General features: G+C 42.5%; 1 protein-coding gene and 1 pseudogene across 1 annotated transcript in view; both read right to left on the reverse strand.

Annotated features, from left to right (window-relative positions):
* Window positions 1-23,323, reverse strand: part of Mecp2 (methyl-CpG binding protein 2) — a 107,656-nt gene that overhangs the window by 72,091 nt on the left and 12,242 nt on the right. The gene's annotated exons all lie outside the window — the stretch shown is intronic.
* On the reverse strand, window positions 17,262-17,393 carry LOC123456764 (annotated as a pseudogene).

The raw sequence follows: 23,323 nt of genomic DNA on the forward strand, positions 1-23,323 counted from the left end.
CAACTGATGGATGGATTATGAAGATGTGCTACATATGCAGAATGGAGATTTTTTCAGCTGTAAAGAAAAAATGAAATTGCGTAATTTGCAGGAAACTGGGTGGAAAGAGAAAAGATCATACTGAGTGAAGTAACCCAGACTCAGAAAGACAAATGCTGTGTATTTTCTCTCATATGCAGATAAACTTCAAATTTCTAAATCAGTGGGTAAAAATCAGAATAAGTGTCTGTTGAGGCCAGGAAGCTATAACGGGACTTGGAGGGAGGGAGAGAGGGAGATAGCAGTACACATGGAAAACAAAAGTAGACTGGTTATAGTGGGAGGGAAAGATTTAAGCAGGGAAAGAGGAAGAAAGAATTAGGGATGGATGGTAGTGGTGGGAGGAGGAATCAAAACTAAGGACATGTGAATAAGCCATATGGAAACCTACCACTTGGCAATTCAGCTTAAAAAGTATATATATTTTTTTGAAGCAGGGTCACCAAAACTAGATAGTAAGCCCCTACTGTTGAAAAACATGCTTTGGCTGCAAGATATAAAGAAATCAAAATAGGAACTGAGCTGGAAGCTTCTTCTCTGTCAGCTAACTTTCTTCAAGCCAGAAGGTGCTATGAAAACTGCTGGGGAAGAAAAGTCATTAACAATTATAATCAGCTATGGACCCTGTGTACTCCACAACCATCCTACAAAACAAGATGTGTCCACAAGTGTAATAGTGGCATGAAAGTTATGGGAGTAACCAAATGCTGCTCACCAGCTGGATTTGAGGCCCACTCCACAGGAAAGAAATCATGTTTAGTACTGTAAATCTGGCCAAAAGTATGTAAATAGGAACTTAGGCATGGAGGGGGGCCTGCAGCATGCAATACTGTGATTATGCTAATCAGACAGCATGCCTTCTAAATATATATGTTTGTTTCCATGGACTGCTCACAGCCTTTAACACAGAAATTGCTTTATGCATAGGGCAGAGGTTATACAAGAATAAGTAACTACAGGCTAGAGAGGTGGCTTAGCAGTTAAGGCACTTGCCTGCAAAGCCTAAGGACCCATATTCGACTCTCCAGGTACCACGTAAGCCAGACACACAAGGCGGTGCATGCACCTGGAGACCCTGGCACGTCAATTCTCTCTCGTGCTCTCTCCCCGCCATAAAAAATAAGTGATTAGTATGTGCTCAGCCCTAAACATGACATCTAAACCACACACTCCAAAGTTTAAGGAACCTCGTGGAAGACAAGGTGGAAAGAATGTTAAGAGTAGGAAGAGAAAGGAAGGGAGGAGAGTACATAATAGGTTGATATTGTATATATGTAAGTACAAAGATTGAGATGGGGAGGTAATATGATGGAGAATGGAATTTCAAAGGGGAAAGTGTCAGGGGGGAGGAAGGGAATTACCATGGGATATTTTTTTATAATCATGGAAAATGTTAATAAAAATTTAAAACTTAAAAAAAAAAGTAGGAAGGTGCAAAGTGGGGCTTCTGAATGCTGTTGTCTGTACACAACAAACTTGGTACACTCATGAACTCACAACAGATGTGCTTATACGTACAAGACTGAGCCTATCAACAGTTCATCATAGATAAGGGAGGAGTTCATGAGACCTCACACCTCCCAGAATAAATAGTGCCAACTGATAACTTCTGGGAGAGGGGGGAGTCATGTCTTTTAGTAGTATAGCCATTGGTGGGTTGCCCACTCTCCAGTAAATGCCTTCCCACCCCTTTTTATGTTAATTTACCACAGTAAGTTAAAAAAACCCACAAAAATGCAGGCAAGCAGGGCAGGGATCTATCTAAGAAGGATTTTAGTGGGGGAAGACGAAGAGGAGAGAGGGTAATTAGGATCAAAATGCATTGTATACAAGTACGAAAGTATCAAAGAAATTAACACAAAGCTTTTATTTTATTTGTTTCAAGGTAGGGTTTCACTCTAGCCTAGGCTGACTTGGAATTCACTATGTAGTCTTAGGGTGGCCTTGAACTCAGGGCCATCCTCTTACCTCTGCCTCCCAAATGCTGGTATTAAAGGCAGCATGCACCACCATACCTGATATCAAAGAAATTAAATGCGCAGCCAAAAAAGAACCCTGTATTTGAAGATATTACTCAAGATATTTTCCAGTTCTGCTCACCTACTGGTGATGTCAGTCTAGTAAGAATAAACACTTCTAGTACCTGCATCTTGTTTTATAAGTACCACATCCCATTACAGTGAGCCAACACCTATCTTCTTCTTTGTGTGTATTTGTTTTTTTGAGACAAGGTCTCAGTATGTAGCCCAAGCTAGCCTTTAACTCATGAGCCCTTTTGCTTCAGTCTCTTGAGTGCTAAGATTACAATCCTTACTAGTCACCTCCTGTAACCCCTTGGTAAAATGCAGCATCATAAACCACAGACAACACACCAGTATGTGCTTCCAGATCAGATGTGAGATGAAGTTTTGAACACTGCCTATGAGGTACTCTTGATCAAAATTTTAATCTAGACAAGTCTGAAGAACTAATTTCTCATTTACAATATAAGGGATAAGCAAATTAAATTACATCATAAGGGAGACATCTGAAATGCAGGTGTTTCTATAAGACAAATGGGATGATAGCTTCAAAAAAATCAGTGTTGGACTGAGGAGATGGCTCAGTGGTTAAAAGTACTTGCTTGCAAAGCCTGATGACCCAAGTTGGATTCCCTAGAAGCAATGTAATGCCAGATGCACAAAGTGGTATGTGCATCTGGAGTTCATTTTATGAGGCAAGAGGTCCTGGCATGCCCATTCTCTCTCCTTGCAAACAAGATGTGTGTGTGTGTGTTGTGTGTGTGTGTGTGTGTGTGTGTGTGTGTATGTACACAAATGTGTGTGTAGATATATGCTTATTTATTTATAAGCAGAGAGAGATAGAAAGAAGAGAAGAGAAGAGGAGAGAAGAGACACACAGAGAATGAGAATGGGCACACCAGGGCCTCCAGCCAATGCAAACGAACTCCAGATGTATGTGCTCCCTTGTGCATCTGGCTTTCGTGGGTCCTGGGGAATCGAACCTGGGTCCTTAGGCCTCCCAGGCAAGTGCCTTAACCACTAAGCAATCTTTTACCCAGCCCAAACAATTTTTAAAATATTTTATTTATTATTTATTTATTTGAGAGAGAGAGAGGCAGGCAGAAAGAGAGAATGGGTGTGCTAGCGCCTTTAGCCACTGCAAATGAACTACAGATGCATAAACCCCCTTGTGCATCTGGCTTATGTGGGTCCTGGGAAATTGAACTGGGGTCCTTAGGCTTTGCAGGCAAATGCCTTAACTGCTAAGCCATTTCACCAGCCTCCAAACAATTTTTTTAAAGTCAATGTTACAGGTAATGTGGATATGAGAAGGCTATTCCTGCTAAAACAAAGGAGGAATATTGAAATGTATTATATAAATTTTAATTGTTTTTTAAGCTCTTCAACAATATAAGAGTCATTTGGGTATTTCTGAATTTAGAGTAGATGCCTAAAAATACTAAGATTATTAAGTTATCCAGATGTGACCCAGTGCATTGAGCTTATATTGGAAAATATGATTATTTTTAAGAGGATATTAGGGGTAAAATATCATGTTTGTGAATTTCTTTCAAATGGCCAACAAAAAGGTATAAAAATATATCTATTTATTTACACCAGGTAAATATGCCAAAATGGAAACAACTGTCAAGTCCAGGCAGTGGGCATACAGGCTACAGAGTAAGAAAAAAATAAAGAATAAGGGGCTAAGAGATGGCTCAGTGGTTAAGGCACTTGCCTGCAAAGCCTAAGGGCCTGTTTTTTTAATAAAAAAAATTTATAAAACTTTTTTATTGACAACTTCCTTAATTATAGACAATAAGACATGATAATTCCCTCCTTTCTCCCACTTTCCCCTTCACAAATCCACTCTACATCATATCCCCTCCCCTTCTCAAGTAGTCTCTCTTTTATTTTGATGTCAATCATCTTTTCCTCCTTATTATGACGGTCTTGTGTAGGTAGTACCAGGCATTGCGAGGTCATGGATATCCAGGCCATTTTGAAGACTGCATTATAAGGAGTCTTACCCTTCCTTTGGCTCTTACATTCTTTCCACCACCTCTTTCACCCTGGACCCTGAGCCTTGGAGGATGTGACAGAGATGTCTCAGTGCCGAGCACTTCTCTGAAGGACCTGGTTTTGAGTCCCCAATACCCACATAACGCCAGATGCACAAGGTGGCACATGTATCCAGAGTTTGCAGAGGCTAGAGGCCCTGGTGCACCCATTCTCTCTCTCAAATAAATAAATGTTTTAAAAAGTTTAATAGGGCAAAGAAAATAAGATGATGTCCAAATATCAGGAGGAAAACCCCAGTAAATGGAAAATAAGAGAAACATATGGCAGAAGACCAATGCAATGAATGGACTAAAATTAAAAAATCAGCCAGGCGAGGTGGTGCACGCCTTTAATCCCAGCACTTGGAAGACAGAGGTAGGAGGATCACGGTGAGTTAGATAGAGGCCACCCTGAGACTACATAGTGAGTTCCAGGTCAGCCTGAGCTAGAGTGAAACCCTACCTCGAAAAACCAAACAATAAAAATAAATTAATAAAATAAGGCAGTGCCCTCTGGGATGACTCAAAAGGTACCATAGTGCTGAGAAGCATTGAAACATCTCTATCACACCCTCCAATGCTCAGGGTCCACTATGGAAGAGGTGGCGGAAAAAGAATTTAAGAGCTAGCCGGGCGTGGTGGCGCACGCCTTTAATCCCAGCACTCGGGAGGCAGAGGTAGGAGGATCGCCATGAGTTCAAGGCCACCCTGAGACTACAGAGTTAATTCCAGGTCAGCCTGGACCAGAGTGAGACCCTACCTCACAAAACCAAAAAAAAAAAAAAAAAAAAAAAGAAAAAGAAAGAATTTAAGAGCTAAACGCAGGGTAGGACTGCTTACAATGCATTCCTCCAGATACAAAATGGCCTGGATATCCATGACCTCACAATGCCTCGTATTACTTACACAGCACCGTCATAATAGGAGAAAAAGATGCTGACATCAAAAAAAAAAAAAAAGAACAACCTATTGAGCAGGGTGGGAATATAATGGAGAGTGAATCTGTGAAGGAGAAAGTGGGGGAGGGAATTACCATGGTTTATTGTCTGTAATTATGGAAGTTGTTAATAAAGTTCAACTGAAAATAGACAAAACTGTTCTAATTTTTAAATATATTTTAATTTATTTGTTCATTTACTTTGGAGGGGGGAAGAAGCAGATAGAGAGAAAGAAAATGCCAGGGCTTCCAGCCACTGCAAATGAGCTCCAGATACATGCACCACCTTGTCCATCTGGCTTACATGGGTCCTGGGGAATCAAACCAGGGTCCTTTGGCTTTGTAGGTAAGCACCTTAATTGCTAAGCCATCTCTCCAGCCCAAAAGTGTTCTTATTGAATGACCTCTAGATCAATGAAAAAAGATAATTTGACATACAGCCTCATGAAGTTTCATGGCACAAAAGAAAAAAATCCTACAAATCTATAGAAGGAAAGACAAAAGGCAGCCATTTGCAAGAGAACCATAATCAGATTGACATCAGCATGTTTCTTTTAGACTTTCTGCATGCTAGACAACAATGGGAAAATGCCTCCAAAGTTACAAGGGAAAATGACTTTCAACTTGGAATCCTATACTCACCCAATAAAGTATAAAGGAGAAAAGGCATTACAGACATGCTAATGACTCAGAATCCCTACTATGATGCTTTTAAGCTTTAAGTAATAGAGAAAACATAACTCAAGCTGGCTTATATAGTAAGAACATTTATTCTGTCACAAAAAATGGTAGCCCAGCGAGGAATGGTGGAGCATGCATGACTTTAATCCCAGCCCTCGGGAGGCAGAGGTAGGAGTATCGCTGTGAGTTCAAGGCCACCCTGAGACTACATAGTGAATTCCAGGTCAGCCTGGGCTAGAGTGAAACCCTACCTCGGAAAACAAAACAAAACAAAAACAGTAGGCGCTAGCCACAGTACCTAAGTGACAGACATTAATACCCAGGCTCTTCCCAGTATCACTCTGTTCTATCATCCTTGGTGAAGAGAAGAGGTTTCTTCTCTTAGCATGAAATTATAAAAGCTGCCAGAGGCACCTTCTTTATTTACTCCAATGAAAGAGAGAGAAGTACTTCCTAAACATGTCATCCAAGCTTTTCCCTTTAGTCTGAGTGGATTATATGTCCAGCCAAGGAAATACAATGTGTTGAAGAATTCAGGGGTAATTTCTTGAGTTGGGGATAAGGTAGAAAGGGAATAATACCAGAGTTTCATTAGACATAGGAAAAAAGAGGTAGGTAAGGGATATGCAGCAATACTCTGCCACAGTTTACACCCATTAAATCTATTTCAGTAGGTTACTTAAAGCTGTATTCCAGAAAAAAAGAGGGTAAATGAAGCAAAAAAGATAGGGATTCTGGGATAGAGGCTCTATCATGAGAGCTCCATGAAGAGAAGATCAAGCTGGCAGCTGCCGGCAACGGTAAGGAGCAAGAACTGTCCAGACTGGAGCAGAATAGAGCGCTCTGTGAGAAAAGCCTTTAGAGGGGAGGTGTAAAATCGCAGAAAATAAACAACACAACTAGGAAGATTTTACAAGATCAAGGAGAGCTAAAGGAAGGAGAAAAGCAATCAATATAGTAGGAAAAACAAAGAAGTATAAAAGAAAGTCAAAATCCAAATATGAAGCAGATTAAATCCTGGAGAGGATTTTCAGCAAGTGATGAGAGTCCAAGAAAAGAGAATTTATTTGACCTTGACTGGCCATTCTCTGAGCAGTGAAGACCTATAAAGAGAAAATACATGGTGGTACATGTCTAAAATCCCAGGACTTGGGAGACAGAGGCAGGAGGATTGCTGTAAATCTGAATGCAGTCTGGTCTATATAATGAGGTCCATGCTAGCCTGAGCTAAAAAGTAAGGCCATCTCAAGCAAACAAAAAGGGGACAAGGGATGTAGCTCAGCTTGTAGAATGCTTGCCTAGCACGCATGAAGATTTCGGTTCAATCCCCAGAATTACATAAACCAGGTGTTGTGGTGCAGGTGTCCTGACATCCCAGCACTCAGAGTGGAAGCAGGATGGTTATAAGTCTAAGGTCATCCTTGGCTACATAGCAAGACTGAGGCCAACCTGGGATAAATGAGACCCTTAGATGGAGACAGAGGCAGGGGGGGGGGAGGGAGGGGGGGGAGGGAGGGAGGGAAACACAGAAATGGAGGTAATGCTTTCTAGTATGCACTACTTAATCTCATCGTGAACAATATTCACATAGCTCTAATAATTTCAATTTTAGAACAATCCTGTAATTTGGCTGTGATTGGAGGCCAAACAATAAATGTTAGAAAAAAGAATGGATATGGTCACACATAGCTTCTGGGAGAAAGAAGTTGAGGAAAGAATGTTAACATCCTAACCTTACAGAGAAGTACTGTCCTATGGACTAAAGTTGATAGAACAAGAAACACTGTTTATGGCTGGGGAGATAGCTCAGTGGCTAAAGGCACTTGCTTGTTTGTAAAGCCTGCTGGCCTGGGTACAATACTCCAGTACCAATGTAAAGCTACATGCACAAGTGGCACATGTATCTGGTGTTTGTTTGCAGCAGCAACTATTCCTGGCTCACCCATATTGGCTTATTCACTTTCTCTCTGCTCACTAATGAATAAATAAATAATATTTTTAAAGAGCCAGGTGTGAGCTGGGCATGGTGGCACACGCCTTTAATCCCAGTACTTGGTAGGTAGAGGTAGGGGGATCATCACGAGTTCAAGGCTACATAGGGAATTCCAGATCTTCCTGAGCTAGAGTGAGACCCTATCTCTAAAAGCCAAAAAAAAAAAAAAAAAAAAGAGCCAGGTGTGGTGGCACATGCCTTTAAACTTAGGACTTGGGAGGTTGTGGTAAGATCTCTGCAAGTTCTAGGTTAGCCTGGGCTAGAGTGAAACTGCTTCAAAAACAAAAAAAAAGAAAAACTGTTTAGGGCTACAGGTAGCCCAGAAAGCGGTTAAGGTACTTGCCTGTAAGTACTAACGACCCCCTAATGACCCGAGTTTGATTACTCAGTACCAATGTAAAGCCAGACGTACAAAGTGGCCCATGCATCTAGAGTTTGTTTGCAGTGGCTGGAGGTAATGGAGAGCCCATTAGAGTGCTCACTCTTGCTTGTTCTCACTCTCTCGTGCGCTCTCTCTCTCTGCTTGCAAATAAATGAAGTACAAAAAAGACATCTCTAAGGGCTGGGGAAGATAGCTCAATCAGCAAAGTGCTTGCCTCACAAGCATGAGGACCTGAGTTCCATCCCCAGTACCTACATAAATGCCACATGTGGTGACACACAACCCTAGCACTGGGGAGAGGGAGACAAGTGGTTCCCTTGAGTTTACTAACAGCCAGTCTAGCCTAACTGATGACCTCCAGGCCAGGGAGAGGTAGATGACATTTCCAGGAAAACACTTTGGCCTACACACACACACACACACACACACACAAACACACACGAACGAACGAAGATGCCACTGCTGGGTCAGGGACCAGGAAGAAATGTAGTGTTCTTTTTACCATAAATTCTTTCGTTCTATCTAATCTGTTACTAATGGGTTGTAATATTTTCATTAATACTTAAAACCTAGGCTATTGGAACTGGAGATCACCAGTTAAATGAAATAAATCAGACTCAGAAAGATCAGTAACATGTTTTCTCTCATGTGGCATCTTAAAAAAGACATGGAAATAGAAAGGGGACTGCTAGGGAATAATATGGGGACCAGCAGGAAGAGGATAAATGTGGCTAACAGTACAGTTAAATATGATTAAAGTACCTATTACACATATAAAAATGTCACAAACCCTGTTTCATAAATTAAATTCAAAACTCAAATAGCCCTACCCTTCAAGTTTCCAACTGTGCTGATGTTAGCATCTCAAATGTGCATATTCCAACTAATGTCAACTTCTCTGGCCACCCCTCCACCATTCCCCACACCTCCCTCTGCTCCAGTCAAACAGCTTAAGCCCCAGGTTAAGACCCTCAGACAGGTTAAGTTCCTCCTGCCAGATGCACAACTTTCATTCATGCTCTTTTCCATCTAGAAAGCCATCCTCTGTTTTGCTCTTGCCCAGTTCTATTCAACCCTCAATTCCCACTTTGGCACTCTCGGCTTAGCAAAAGCTACCTTAACCCATTAAAGGTTGAGCAGCTCCTCTAGCATGTAGGATAGAATGAGTTATGACACCATACTGTTCTTCCAAGCCCTTAAAAATTGTGTAATAGGGCTGGAGAGATGGCTTAGTGGTTAAGGCTTTTGCCTACAAAGCCAAAGGATGCAGGCTCAATTCCCCAGGACCCATGTAAGCCAGATGCACAAGGGGGAGCACATGTCTGGAGTTCATTTGCAGCTGCTGGAGGTTCTGGCACACCCATATTCATTCATTCTTTCATTCATTCTCATTCTCTTCTCTGCCTCTCTTCTCTCAAAATAAGTAAAAATAAAATACAAAAAATGTGTAATAATTTAAAAAGTCTGTCTCTGCTATATAAAAAATTCAGGGCTGGAGACATCGCTTAGTGGTTAAGGCACTTGCCTGTGAAGCCTAAGGACCCAGGTTTAATTCCCACATAAGCCAGATGCACAAGGTAGCACATGTGTCTGGAGTTTGTTTGCAGTGGTTAGAGGTCCTGGCATACCCATTCTCTCTCTCTACCTGCTTCTTTCTCTCTCTGAAATAAATAAATATTTCAAAAAATAATTATGTTTGAGGTTGGAGAGATGGCTCAGCAGTTAAGGTGCTTGTCTGCAAAGCCTAATGACCTGAGTTTGCTTCTCCAGTACCCACATAAAGCCACATGCACAAAATGGTGCATGTGTCTGGAATTTGTGTGCAGTGACTGGAGGCCCTGGAATTTCCACTCTCTTTCTGCTGGGCATGGTGGCTCACACCTTTAATCCCAGCACCTGGGGGCTGAGATAGGAGAATCACTGAGTCTGAGGCTAGCCTGAGACTACATAGTGAATTTCAGGTCAGCCTGGGCTACACAGAGATCTTACCTCAAAAAAAAAATTATGTTTGGGGGCAGAGGAGAAGGTTCAGTGGTTAAACATGTTTGCTTGCAAAGTCTGTTGACTTGGGGAAAGCCTAATGGCCTGGGTTCAATTCCCCAGTGTTCACATAAAGCCAGATATACAAAGTAGCACATGCATCTAGAGTTCATTTGCAGTGGTAGGAGGCCCTGGTACATCCATTCTCTCCCTTCCCCCATCTGTCTCTTTCTGTCTCTCACTCAAATACATAAATAAATAAATAAGTAAAAATATTTTTAGGGGCTGGAGGGATGGCTTAGAGGTTAAGGCATTTACCTGCAAATGCCAAAGGACCCAGGTTCAATTCCCCAGGACCCATGTTAGCCAGATGCATAAGGGGGCACACATGTCTGGAGTTCATTTTCAGTGGCTGGAGGCCCTGGTGTGCCCATTCTCTCTTTCTCTCCCCCTCTTTCTATGTCAAATAAAAAAAATTATATATAATATATATATTATATATAATACATATTATATATATAAAATTTAAAAATCTTTCTCGGGCTGGAGAGATGGCCTAGTGGTTAAGCGCTTGCCTGTGAAGCCTAAGGTCCCCGGTTTAAGGCTTGGTTCCCCAGGTCCCACATTAGCCAGATGCACAAGGGGGTGCACGCGTCTGGAGTTCGTTTGCAGAGGCTGGAGGCCCTGGCGTGCCCATTCTCTCTCTCTCCCTCTATCTGTCTTTCTCTCTGTGTCTGTTGCTCTCAAATAAATAAATTTTAAAAAAAAATGAAAAAAAATCTTTCTCTCCCCCTCTTTCTATGTCAAATAAAAAATTATATATAATATATATAACATATTATATGCAATGTAATATATATTATACATATAAAATTTAAAAATCTTGGGCTGTATAGATGCCTTAGTGGTTAAGGCGCTTGCTTGTGAAGCCTAAGGACCCATGTTCAACTCTCCAGATGTAAGCACAAAGGTGAGGCAAGACAAGGTCGCACATGCCCACTAGGTGGTGCAAGTGTCTGTCATTCAATTTCAGCGGCTGAGGCCCTAGTGTGCCAATTCTCTTTCTCTAAAAAATAAAAAAAAAATCTTATCCAGGGCTGAGGAGATGGCTCAGTGGTTAAAGGCACAGACTGTCAGAAAAGCCTTCTGGCCCAGCTTTCATTTCTCAGTACCCATGTAAGGCCAGATGCACAACATAGTGTATGTATCTGGAATTTGTTTGCAGTGGTAGAGGCCCTGGTATGCCCAACCACCTTCCCAGCCTCTTTCCTTACTCTCAAATAATTTTTTGAAAACCCTTATCTTGATGTTATCTACCAGTACATGGAATATTTATGGATAAATTCTGCTTTTCTTCTTCTTCCGGTATTTGATGAAAAACTTTATTCTATGAAATATACATTAGGATATGCAAATGCAATTATCTTCATTTTAGGGGAAAGTACTCGAGTCAACCTATTTTTGCTGAAATGTAGTGATAACTTTTTGGGGGGTGTAGACTTTTTTGAGGTAGGGACTCTCTCTGGCTCAGGCTGACTTGGAATTCACTCTAGTTCCAGGCTGGCCTTGAACTCCTATCTCTAAAGGAGTGCACCACCATACCCTTCAAGATACCTTTTAAATAAATCATCTATTTATTATTTACTGATTTAAGGAATTCAAACTCAGGATCTTACACATGCCAGGCAAATACTGGACTACTGAGCTATATCCCAAGCCTAGGTTTTTTTTTTTTTTTTTTAATTCCTTCTCATCCTTTCATTCACATTCATATTTGTTGTCCTTCCCTTCTTCTCCTCCCTCTCACCCTTTCTTCTTTCTCTGTCTCTTTTGAAACAGGGTCTCACATAGTCCAGATTGGTCTGAAACTTGCTGTGCAGCTGAAGAGGGCCTTGAAATTCTAATCCTCTTGCCTCTACCTCCTTAGTGCTGGGATCACAGGCATGTGCCTCTGTCCATGGTTTATGCAATGCTAGGGAACAGACCCAGAACTTTGTATATACCAGATAAGCATGCTACCCAGTAAGCTAGAGCTCTAGCTCCCATGCAGCTGCATCTAAAGATACTTGAGAAAAGGAGGCAAGTTACAACAGTTCATACTAAATGATCTAATTAACCTAAAACATTACATACACATATATGCAGGAAGATAAGGAAGACTAGACAATTTAACATGACAACAGCATCTGTGATGCCAGTACTCAGGAAGCTGAAGCAAAAAGGACTGCAAATTTGAGGTAAGCCTAGGCAACAGAATGAGATCCTGCCTCAAAAAAATTAAACAAAAAAAGTGGACTTGGGAAATGGCTCAGTGGTTAAAGGCACTTGCTTCTGTGTGTGATGACTATTTTTTCCACATTAAAAATCAACTGACTGGGGGTTGGAGAAATGGCTTAGCAGTTAAGGCGCTTGCCTATGATGCCTAAGGAACCAGGTTCGATTCCCCAGTACCCATGTAAGCCTGATGCAAATGGTGGCACATGCGTCTGGAGTTTGTCTGCAGTGGCTGGAGGCCCTGGCATGCTCATTCTCTCTATATATCTGGCACACACACACACACACACACACACACACACACACACACACTCTAAGTGAATAAACAATAAATATGTTTTTTTAATTAACTGATGGGGACTGGGCATAGTGGTGCATACCTTTAATCCCAGCACTCGGAAGGCAGAGGGAGGATTGCTATGAGTCTGATGCCTGGCTAGGACTACAAAGTGAATTGCAGGTCAGCCTGGACTGCTAAAGCAAAAACCCTACCTCAAAAAAAAAAAAAAAAAAGATCACTCAGTGGTTAAGGCACTTGCCTGCAAAGCCTAATGACCTGGGTTCAATTCCATAGTACCCACGTAAAGCCTGTTGCACAAAGTAGCAAATGGATTTGGAGTTTATTTGTAGCAGGCTGGAAAGCCCTGGTGTGCCCATTATCTCTGGTCTCTCTTCTATCTCTTCCTGCTTCCAAATAATAAATAACTAAATATTAAATGGTTGGGTAGACGGCTTAACAGTTAAGGCACTTGCCTGCAAAACCTAAGGACCCAGGTTCAGTTTCCCAGTACTCACACAAAGCCAAATGCACAAAGCGGCACATGTATCTGGAGTTCATTTGCAATGGCAAGAGGCCCTGACACATTCTCATTATCTTTCTCCTTGCCTTGCAAACAAAATAAAATTAAAAAAAATTTTAAAGCCAGGCATAGTGATACACACCTTTAACCCTGGCACGCAGGTAGTAGAGGTAGGAAGACTGCTGTGAGCCACAAACTGGGGCTACAAAGTAAGACCCTGCCTTGCAAACAGAAGGGGAAAAAATGAGTTCAAGACTGGCAGGCCCAGGCTGCATAGTGACACCTTTAAATAAACAGGTAAATAAATATGACTCAGTGGGTAATGAGCAAGCATGACAACTGAGTATGGATCCGCAGCACTCATGTAAAAAGTCAAGCAGGAGCCGGGCATGGTGGCACACGCCTTTAATCCCAGCACTTGGAAGGCAGAGGTAGGAGGATAGCCAAGAGTTCGAGGCCACCCTGAGACTATACAGCGAATTCCAGGTCAGCCTGGACTAGAGTGAGACCCTATCTCAAAAAAAAAAATAGTAAAGCAGGGAGCTAGAGAGATGGTTCAGTGATTAAGGTGCCTGCCTGCAAAGCGTAATGACCTGGGTGTGATTCCCCAGTACCTACATAAAGACAGATGCACAATGTGGCCAGCCAATGCATCTGGATTTTGTTGCAGTGGTTAGAGGTCCTGGTGTACCCATTTCCCACCACCCTCTTTATCTCTGTCACTTTCTCTATCTGCTTGCAAATAAATAAATAAATAAAAATATCTTTTGAAAAAGTCAAGCAGAGTAGCATGTTCCTGTAATGCCAGTGCTAGAAAAGTGGAGACAGGATCCCCAGGGCCCACTGGCAAGCTAAGCTAGTAAGCTCTGGAGTGAGGGCACCCTAGCCTTGAAACACATGAATATTAATAGCAGGTTTTTGTTTTTTACATGATAGAATCATAAGAGTAATTTAATTTATTTGGCTTTCCAAGGTAGGGTTTTACTCTAGCCCAGGCTGATCTGGAATTCACTATGTAGACTCATGCTGGCCCCAAACTCACAGCCATCCTACTTCGGCCCCCTGAGTGCTGGGATTAAAGGTGTGCACCACCATGCCAGGCCAATTTCGATTTTTAAAAAATATTTTATTTATTTATTTGTGAGAGAGAGAGTAAGTGGCACATTAAGAGAAAGAGGATGGGGCACGTCAGGGTCTTTAGCCACTGCAAACAAACTCCAGACGCATGTGCCATCATGTGCATCTGGCTTTCATGGGTACTGGTGAATTGAACCTGGGTTCTCTCGGGCTTCTCAGGCAAGCTCCTTAACCACTAAGTTATCTCTCCAGCCCATAATTTTTTTTTTGTTTGTTTGTCAATATAGGCTCTTGCTGTAGCACAGACTAACCTGGAATTGGTCTCAGGCTGGCCTTGAACTCACAGGCCTTGAACTCACAGCAATCCTCCTACCTTAGCCTTCTGAGTGCTGGGATTAAAAGCATGTGCCACCATGCCTGGCCAATTTCAATTTTTTACCTTTGTATCTATATGCATTTTTATGTTTTCTACCATAATATTTCATTCGTGTAATTAAAAAATAAAGAGCTCAAGCCAGGCACAGTGGTGCACATCTTTAATCCCAGCACTTGGGAGACAGAGGTAGGAGGATCGCCTAGAGTCTGAAGCCACCCTGAGGCCACATAGTGAATTCCAGGTCAGCCTGGGCTACCGTGAGACCCTACCTTGAAAAACCAAAAATAAAATAAATAAAGAGCTCAATCTGGGTGTAGCGGTGCTCGCCTTTAATCTTAGCACTAGGGAGGATCACTGTGAATTCCAGGCCACCCTGAGACTACAAAGTGAATACTAGGTCAGCCTGGGCTACAGTGAGACCCTACCTCAAGAAAAAACAAATAAAATAAATTAAATAAATAAAGAGCTCAGTTGTGTTTGGTGATACATGCCTGTCTGTAATCCCAGCACTTGGGAAGTGGAAACAGGAAGATCAGGAGTTCAAGGTCATCCTTAGGCACATAGTGAGTTTGAGAACAGTCTGAACTACATGAGACCCTGTCTCAGGAAAAAAAAAAAAAAAGCTGACTTTAATCCCAGCACTCGGGTGGCAGAGACAGGATCACCATGAGTTCAAGGCCAGCCTGAGATTACATAGTGAATTCCAGGTAAGCCTGGGCTAGAATGAAACCCTACTTCGAAAGACCAATAATTAATTAATTAATTTAAAAAGCTGAATACTACACTTCTACTTGTTTTAATCCAGAACAATGTCTAAGGAAGCTTATAGACTGTATTTATATTTTTTCCATGTGCAGTGTGTGTATTGTATGCATGCTTATATGTACGCATGTGCATGTGCATTCAGACGGCACAGGATAATACTGGGTATCTTTCTTAGTTGCTCTCCATCTTGTTCTTTTTAAAAAAATATTTATTTACTTATTTATTTATGAGAGAGAGAGAGAGAGAGAGAGGGAGGGAGGGGGAGGGAGAGAATGGGCACAACAGTGCCTCTAGCCACTGCAAACAAACTCCAGACACACATGCTACCTTGTGCATCTGGCTTACACGGGTCCTGGGGAATGAAGCCTGGGTCCTTAGGCTTCACTGGCAAGTACCTTAACTGCTAAGCCATCTCTCCAGCCCCTAAATCTTATTCTTTGAGACAGTATCTCTCAATAAGCCCAGAGCACACCAACTTGGCTAGACTAGGTAGCCTATAAGCCCTGGGAATCCTCATGTCCTTACTTCCCCAGCACCGGCATTACAAGCATGTTCACTATGCCTGGCATTTTATGTGGGTGCTGAGGTTCTGAATTCGGGTTGTCAAGCTTGCAGGCAAGTGCTTTACCCACTGAGCTATCTCTCCCCAGCCTCTATACTAACCTTTTTTTTTTTTTGGTTTTTCAAGGTAGGGTCTCACTCTAGCCCAGGCTGACCTGGAATTCACTCTATCCTCAGGGTAGCCTCGAACTCACAGTGATCCTCCTACCTTTGCCTCCCGAGTGCTGGGATTAAAGTCTGCTTTTATTATTATTATTTTTTTATTTTTTGAGGTAGGGTCTTGCTCTAGCCCAGGCTGACCTGGAATTCACTATATCCCCAGGGTAGCCTCGAACTCACAGAGATCCTCCTACCTCCGCCTCCCAAGTGCTGGCATTAAAGGTGTGTACCACCATGCCCGGCTTGCATTAAACTCTTGAATAGGGTGGTACCACTATAAAGATCACACTTTCAACTGTCCCTAACTATTCAGGTGTTATGATAACTTTATTCATTCCCATGGTTTTATAATCCTAGAAAAAAAATTCAGTAGAGTTGTTTATCCTAGAATTTAAAAGAACAAAAAGACAAACTGTCATAACTGCAGATGTTTGTCTATTTTTTTGCCAAGTATAATTCCAAAAACAGCTAAAAATATTAGAGCAAATTAGTACTTAATATGGACTAATACCTTCTGCTGTTTACAAAAACATAAAGCCAGAAACACATGGAAATTTGATTTTAAAAATAAGCTACAGGGCTTGGGAGATGGCTCAGTGGTTAAAGGTATTTGCTTGCAAAACTTGCTAGTCTGAGGTTCAATTTCCCAGTATCCACGTAAAGCTAAAAACAAAAAGTGGTGCCAGGAGTGGTGGCACATGCCTTTAATCCCAGCACTCAGGAGGCAGAGGTAATAGGATCATCGTGAGTTCGAGACCATCCTGAGACTATATAGTGAATTCCAGGTCAGCCTGGGCCAGAGTGAGACCCTACCTCGAAAAACCAAAAAAAAAAAAAAAAGTGTCATGTCCATCTGGCATTCCATTGCAGTGACAAGAGGCTGTGACACACCCACACCCATAAAAATCCATAAAATTTTTTTCGAGGTAGGGTCTCACTCTAGCCCACGATGACCTGGAATTAGACTAAGGCTGGCCTTGAACTCTCAGCAATCCTCCTACCTCAGCCTCCAGTGAGCTGGGATTAAAGATGTGTGCCACCATGCTTGATGCAAATAGATAATTAAAAAAAAAAACTACTAAGCAGGTACAGAAAATACAAGCATATTAAATTAATGTCAATACTTAACAAACCTTAAACAACATATTTTTCCCTTAGCTGTTTGATATACTAAATTTGTTCACTTATAAAGGACATCTCTTTCATTAGTAGACACTAAAGAGAACAGGATAATCAAGAGTTGACCATATTAAACTGGTAAGAACAGAAACTACACTTGATATTAGCCAAAAGGCCAAGAAGTGATAGTTTTTGAGAGAGGGGAAGGGGGGAGTGGAAGAAAACAAACACAAAGCTAAACCCAAAATGAACTTGTACCATAGAAACCTCTATCCTTGAAGATAGACTAAAAGATTTAACCCTCAACAAGAGTAGGGGAGTGGCCACCTGAAAAGAAGGGCCCTGGAGAGGGTGGGATGAAGTCTAACCTCAAAAAAGTTTTTGGCCCTGGCGTGTAATTCTCAGTACCAGAAATTGGTTGCTGCCCTCACTGAGCTGTTGATTGGCGAGACCTATGAGGTCCCCAAAACAAGAAAGGCTCCTGTGAAAGCACTGAATAGCTGCCTGCGGTAAAAGGTAAGACCCCATTACTGAAGACACCATATGCTGCTGACACAGAACAGAGACCCAGCTGGATTCCAGAAGACAGCCAGTCCCTAGACAGCCTGTCCAGTTCTGGAAAGCACTACATAAGCTACTGAGGTAAAGTGGCCAACAAGGGTGTGAGCAAGCAGGGGTCTAAACTACTCAGAAGCAACCACTCTGACAGGATGTACATGCCAGTGCATAGTGGCACACAGCCTTGATGGGGAACAATAACTTTCAGCTTGGCAAAGAGATCCACTCAGTGGAAAGGAACCCATATCTGGAGCTGGGAACGAGGTCAGAATCCTATGGAGACAAAGATTATGCTCTCAAATGACAAGCTCCCACTAGTCTTTGGCTGAAAGAGGGGCTACATCCATCAAATTCTCCCTAAATTAAAAATAACACTTATCCCATTTAACCTATGCTGACTTCACTCTCCGCTGGAGAATCTGTTTTTCTTTTCCAGAAGGTAGGGAGACCCAAGGAAATAAACTACCCCTTGTACTTCAGCCAAGGCCCAGTTGAAACCACAGAGGAGGTGGGGAGACGAGCTAGAGTGCTGCTTCCATGGACAGCCTGACCAGCAGCACCAGGGTGAAGGAGACCCTGAGGATACTCAACACATATCAAAGCAGAGATCCAGAGGCTCCTAAGAGCTCATCACTGAAGTAGACTTAAAAAACACCTACCATGGTGCAGGGAATTGGGAGGAAAGACTGAAAGAGCTATAGGTTGGGACATCATGCCCAGAGGCATTGCCTCCCCCCAATAACCGACTCTTGTTCCCACAACGCATAACCCACAACCCCCATGGGAAATACAAGCAACTTCACTGAGGAGAGGCCCCGACGGAATGAGGGCAGGGATGAGGGAAAGGATGGTACCAACACATGATGTATCCATACTAAATATGTCCGTAATAAAAAAAGAGAGTGTTGAACATAGGTGAATGGCTTTACTGATTAGATAAATAGACATAAGGAATACTAATGTATTTTTAATGTTTGAATCCTTTAACCCCAGTCCTCAGGAGGCAGAGGTAGAAGGATCACTGTGAGTTTGAGGCCAGCCTGGGACTACGAGTGAGTTCCAGGTCAGCCTGGGCTAGAAAGAGTAAGACCCTACCTGAAAAAGAAATTTAAAAAAAAAGTAAATAGGGCTGAGGAGATGGCTTAGCAGGAAGAACACTTGTTGTGTAAGCATGGACTGGAGTTTGATTCCCTAGCACCCATGTAAATATCAGGGCATGGCCTCTGGTCAGCCAGTGGAATAGAAAAATAGGGAGCTTTTGATTCAGTGAGTGGTTCTATCTCAAGGAAGTAGAGCGAAAGAGCAATACAGGCGGACATGCAACATCCTCCTCTGGCCTCTGCACACAAGCATATAAGACATGGGCATTTGCATACAAGTACATACACCACACACTAAAAAACCCACCCCTAAACAATAATAATAAATATTAAATAATAATAAAAATTAAGGCGAAGCATGGTGATATAATCCCAGCACTTGGGATAGAGGTAGATGGAGCAAGAGCTCAAGGCCAGATCATGTACATGATCTTCCTCAAAAAAATCAAAATAGAGCCAGGTGTGGTAGATCACCATGAGTTCAAGGCCAGCCTGAGACTACATAGTGAATGCCAGGTCAGCCTGGGCTAGAGTGAGACCCTACCTCAAAAACCAAAAAAGAAAAAAAAAATCAAAATAAGGGGCTGGAGAGATGGCTTAGCAGTTAAGGTGCTTGCCGCCAAAGGACCCAGGTTCAATTCCCCAGGTCCCACGTAAGCCGGTGGCACATGTGTCTGGAGTTTGTTTGCAGTGACTAGAGGCATTAACGTGCTCATTCTCTTTCTGCCTCTTTCTCTCTCTCAAATATACATATATATATATATACGTTTTTCGAGGTAGGGTCTTACTCTAGCTCAGGCTGATCTGGAATTCACTATGTAGTCTCAGGGTAGCCTTGAACTCATGGCAATCCTCCTACCTCTGCCTCCCCAGTGCTGGGATTAAAGACATGCACCACCACACCCAGCTAAATAAATATATATACTTTTTTGATTTTTTCGAGGTAGGGCTCACTCTAGTCCAGGCTCACCTGCAATTCACTATGGAGTCTCAGGGTGGCCTCAAACAGCGATCCTCCTACCTCTGTCTCCTGAGTGCTGGGATTAAAGGCATGCACCACTACGGCCGGCTCTATAATATGTTTATTTTATTTAATTAATTTATTTATTAAGAGATAGAGAGAGAGGGAGAGGGGGAGGGAGAGAGAGAGAGAGAATTTGGCACACCAGGGCTTCTAACCACTGCAAACAAACTCCAGACGCATGTGCCACCATGTGCATCTGGCTTATGTAGGACCTGGACAATCAAGCCAGGGCCCTTAGGCTTTGCAGGCATGCATCTTAACCGCTAAGCCCTCTCTCTAGCCCACACCCAGCTCTTTAAATAAATACTTTTTAAAATATCAAAATAGGGGTTGGAGAAATTGCTTAGTGGTTAAGGCACTTGCCTGTGAAGCCTAAGGACCTTGGTTCAATTCCCTAATATCCACGTGAGCCAGATGCACAATGTGGCACATGCGTCTGGAGTTCTTTTGCAGTGGCTGGAGGCCCTGGTGTACCCATTCTCTGTCTGTCTTTCTCTATTTTTTTTACTTTATTTATATTTATTTATTTGAGGGGGGGGGCGGCAGAGAGAGAGAGAGAGAGAGAGAATGTGTGCTCCAGGGCCATCAGCCACTGCGAAAGAACTCCAGACACATGCTCCCCCTTGTGCATCTGGCTTACATGTGTCCTGGGGAATTGAACTGAGGTCCTTTGGCTTTGCAGGCAAACACCTTAACCACTAAGCCATCTCTCCAGCCCTCTTTCTCTTTCTTTAATAAATAAATAATGTTTTGTCAAAGTAGGGTCTCTCACTCTAGCCCAGGCTGACCTGGAATTCACTATGTATTCTCAGAGTGGCCTCAAACTCATGGTGATCCTCCTACCTCTGCCTCCCAAGTGCTGGGATTAAGGGTATGCATGCCACCACGCCCAGATAGAATTTTTTTAATCAAAATAAATAAAAATAGCTGAGTGTGATGGCTCCCACCAGTTATCTCAGCTACCAGGAGGCAAAAACAGAGTTCTAGGCCTTTACAGTAAGACCCAGTCTTAAGCGCAAGCGCGCGCACACACACACACACACACACACACAAAATAAAAAATAATCATAAAATAATAACAGGGTGTAGGTTAGTAGTGGGAGAGTATGCCAAGAATGGGCAAAGCTCTGGCTTCTATTTCCAGTACTAACCAAAAACTTCAGAACAAAGCTGTACATTTGGTATACAGAGAACTTCTCTTCCATGGAGGCTCCTGACCTCCTCACAGGCCAGCATTATGAGCATTACAGAATGAACAATGTTGTTAACATCCATGGGTGCTCTGGGGCCAAAGTGAGACTCTAAGGTAAAGTAGGATGGTGGCAGCAAGCTGGCTTAGAGCAGATGTCCTCCAGAACAGTTTAGCGTGGAAACAGGATAGGGTGGATGGACAGAACACAGCTCACTGACTTCTGGAGCAAGGCGACTTCTTACACATGATGTAGCTTGTACAGAAAACTGAGCTTACTTGGCATATCTGCATGTGTGTAGCTGCCTGAACACCTGTGGACTACACGCTCTGAAAAGAGCTACTCTCCCCATGGTCTATCTTGCTGTTTGTTCCTGCATCATCTCTACATACTGAGCCAATCTGACCCAAGCCCATCTCTCTTATCTTAGCAACTCCATACATGCTGGTCTACCCACAAAACTCATCAAGTTTCCTTACTGTTCAGGTCTTGGCTGTCATTTTTTCAAAGTCTCTTTCTTGCTTCTATTCTCTAAGTACAGGGTGTAGGAGCCCTTCCAATGTCAACATTTCTCTCCATCACAGATACCAATCCTTTGGAAAGCCACAGCCCATTTGCCTGTCTGTACCTCCAATTAGGCCAGGATGCTGGGATAAGGACATTCCCCAGCAGCTAGCACAGTAATTGACACTGCAACAGATGCTCACTTAGTACAGGCTATATGAATAAAGAAAGTACTGCTCTGTAAAGAATACGCTATTTTTTTTTTTTTTTTTTTTGGTTTTTCGAAGTTAGGTCTCTAGCCCAGGCTGACCTGGAATTCACTCTGTAGTCTCAGGGTGGCCTCAAACTCATGGCCATCCTCCTACCTCTGCCTCCTGAGTGCTGGGATTAAAGGCATGTGCCACCATGTCCGGCTAAGAATTTATAGAGAAATGAAACAACAACAACTTGGTCCTGAGTACTTACACAATACTCTTTTTTTGTTTGTTTGTTTGGTTTGGTTTTTCGAGGTAGGGTCTCACTCTAGCTCAGGCCGACCTGGAATTCACTCTGCATTCTCAGGGTGGCCTCGAACTCTCGGTGATCCTCCCTACCTCTGCCTCCCGAGTGCTGGGATTAAAGGCATGCGCCACCATGCCCCGCTTACATGATACTCTTTATAAACATTACAACAGGAAGGGGGCAGAAGGTCCAGCAGCTGACGGAGACTCTCCAGTCTGAAGTCCCAATGAACTACCACAACTTATCAAATGTCTTCCAAATAAAAATACTACATTTTTCTTCAAGATTTTAAGAGACTGGGAAGATGGCTTAGCAGGTAAGTGCAAGAGGACCCAAGTTCAATCCTCAACACCCAAGTTAAAAAAAAAAAAAAAAAGCTGGGTGTGGGGGTAGAAACAGGAGGATCGCTGGGGCTCTCTGGTCAGCCAGGCTAACCAAGAAATGGTAGTTGTAGGTTCTCTGAGAACTGTTATCTTAAGAAAATAAAGCAGAAAAGTGATAGAGGAAGACATGCAATGTTGTTCACTGGCCTCCACACACATGTGCACAGGGGGCATACATCTAAGAACTGGCTAGAATTCCCCTCCTAAAGTAAAAGGCCAAATGCCCTGCTCATGTGAGGTCACATTTTATGAAATGGAAGCTTCCAGAGTTTTGTGTTCTAGTACTGTTATAAACCACTTCCTCCTTGCCTAATGAACAGTGTTCCAATCTCCAAAAAGAGTACTACAGGGCTGGAGAGATAGCTTAGCATTTAAAACATTTGCCTGAGAAGTCTAAGGACCCTGCTTCAATTCTCCAGGTCCCATGTAAGTCAGATGCACAAGGGGGCGCATCATCTGGAGTTTGTTTGCACTGGCTGGAGGCCCTGGAGCACCCATTCTCTCTCTCCCTCTCTCTGTCTCTAATAAATATGTAAAAAATTGAAAAAATAGTACCACAGTCATAAATTTGTGATTATCTACACACAAGTAGCTTTATTCCCTTAAAGTCTATAATTAAAAGCACATCCTTCATTTAGCAATAACTACCAAAGTTTAAAATGCACCATACTCTTTGGCCTAGCAAGTTCCACTTCTAGGAATTTCTCCTAAAGATAAACTTGTCCCTGCACTTAATAATATATACATAAAAGACTACAGAGAATGATTTTTTTGGGACAGGTTTTCACGATTCAGCTCCGGTTGGCCGGGAACTCACTACATAGACCAGGCCGGCCTTGAACATGTGGTGGTCTTAT

Source organism: Jaculus jaculus, chromosome X (assembly GCF_020740685.1).
Source record: "Jaculus jaculus isolate mJacJac1 chromosome X, mJacJac1.mat.Y.cur, whole genome shotgun sequence".
Lineage (NCBI taxonomy): Eukaryota > Metazoa > Chordata > Mammalia > Rodentia > Dipodidae > Jaculus > Jaculus jaculus.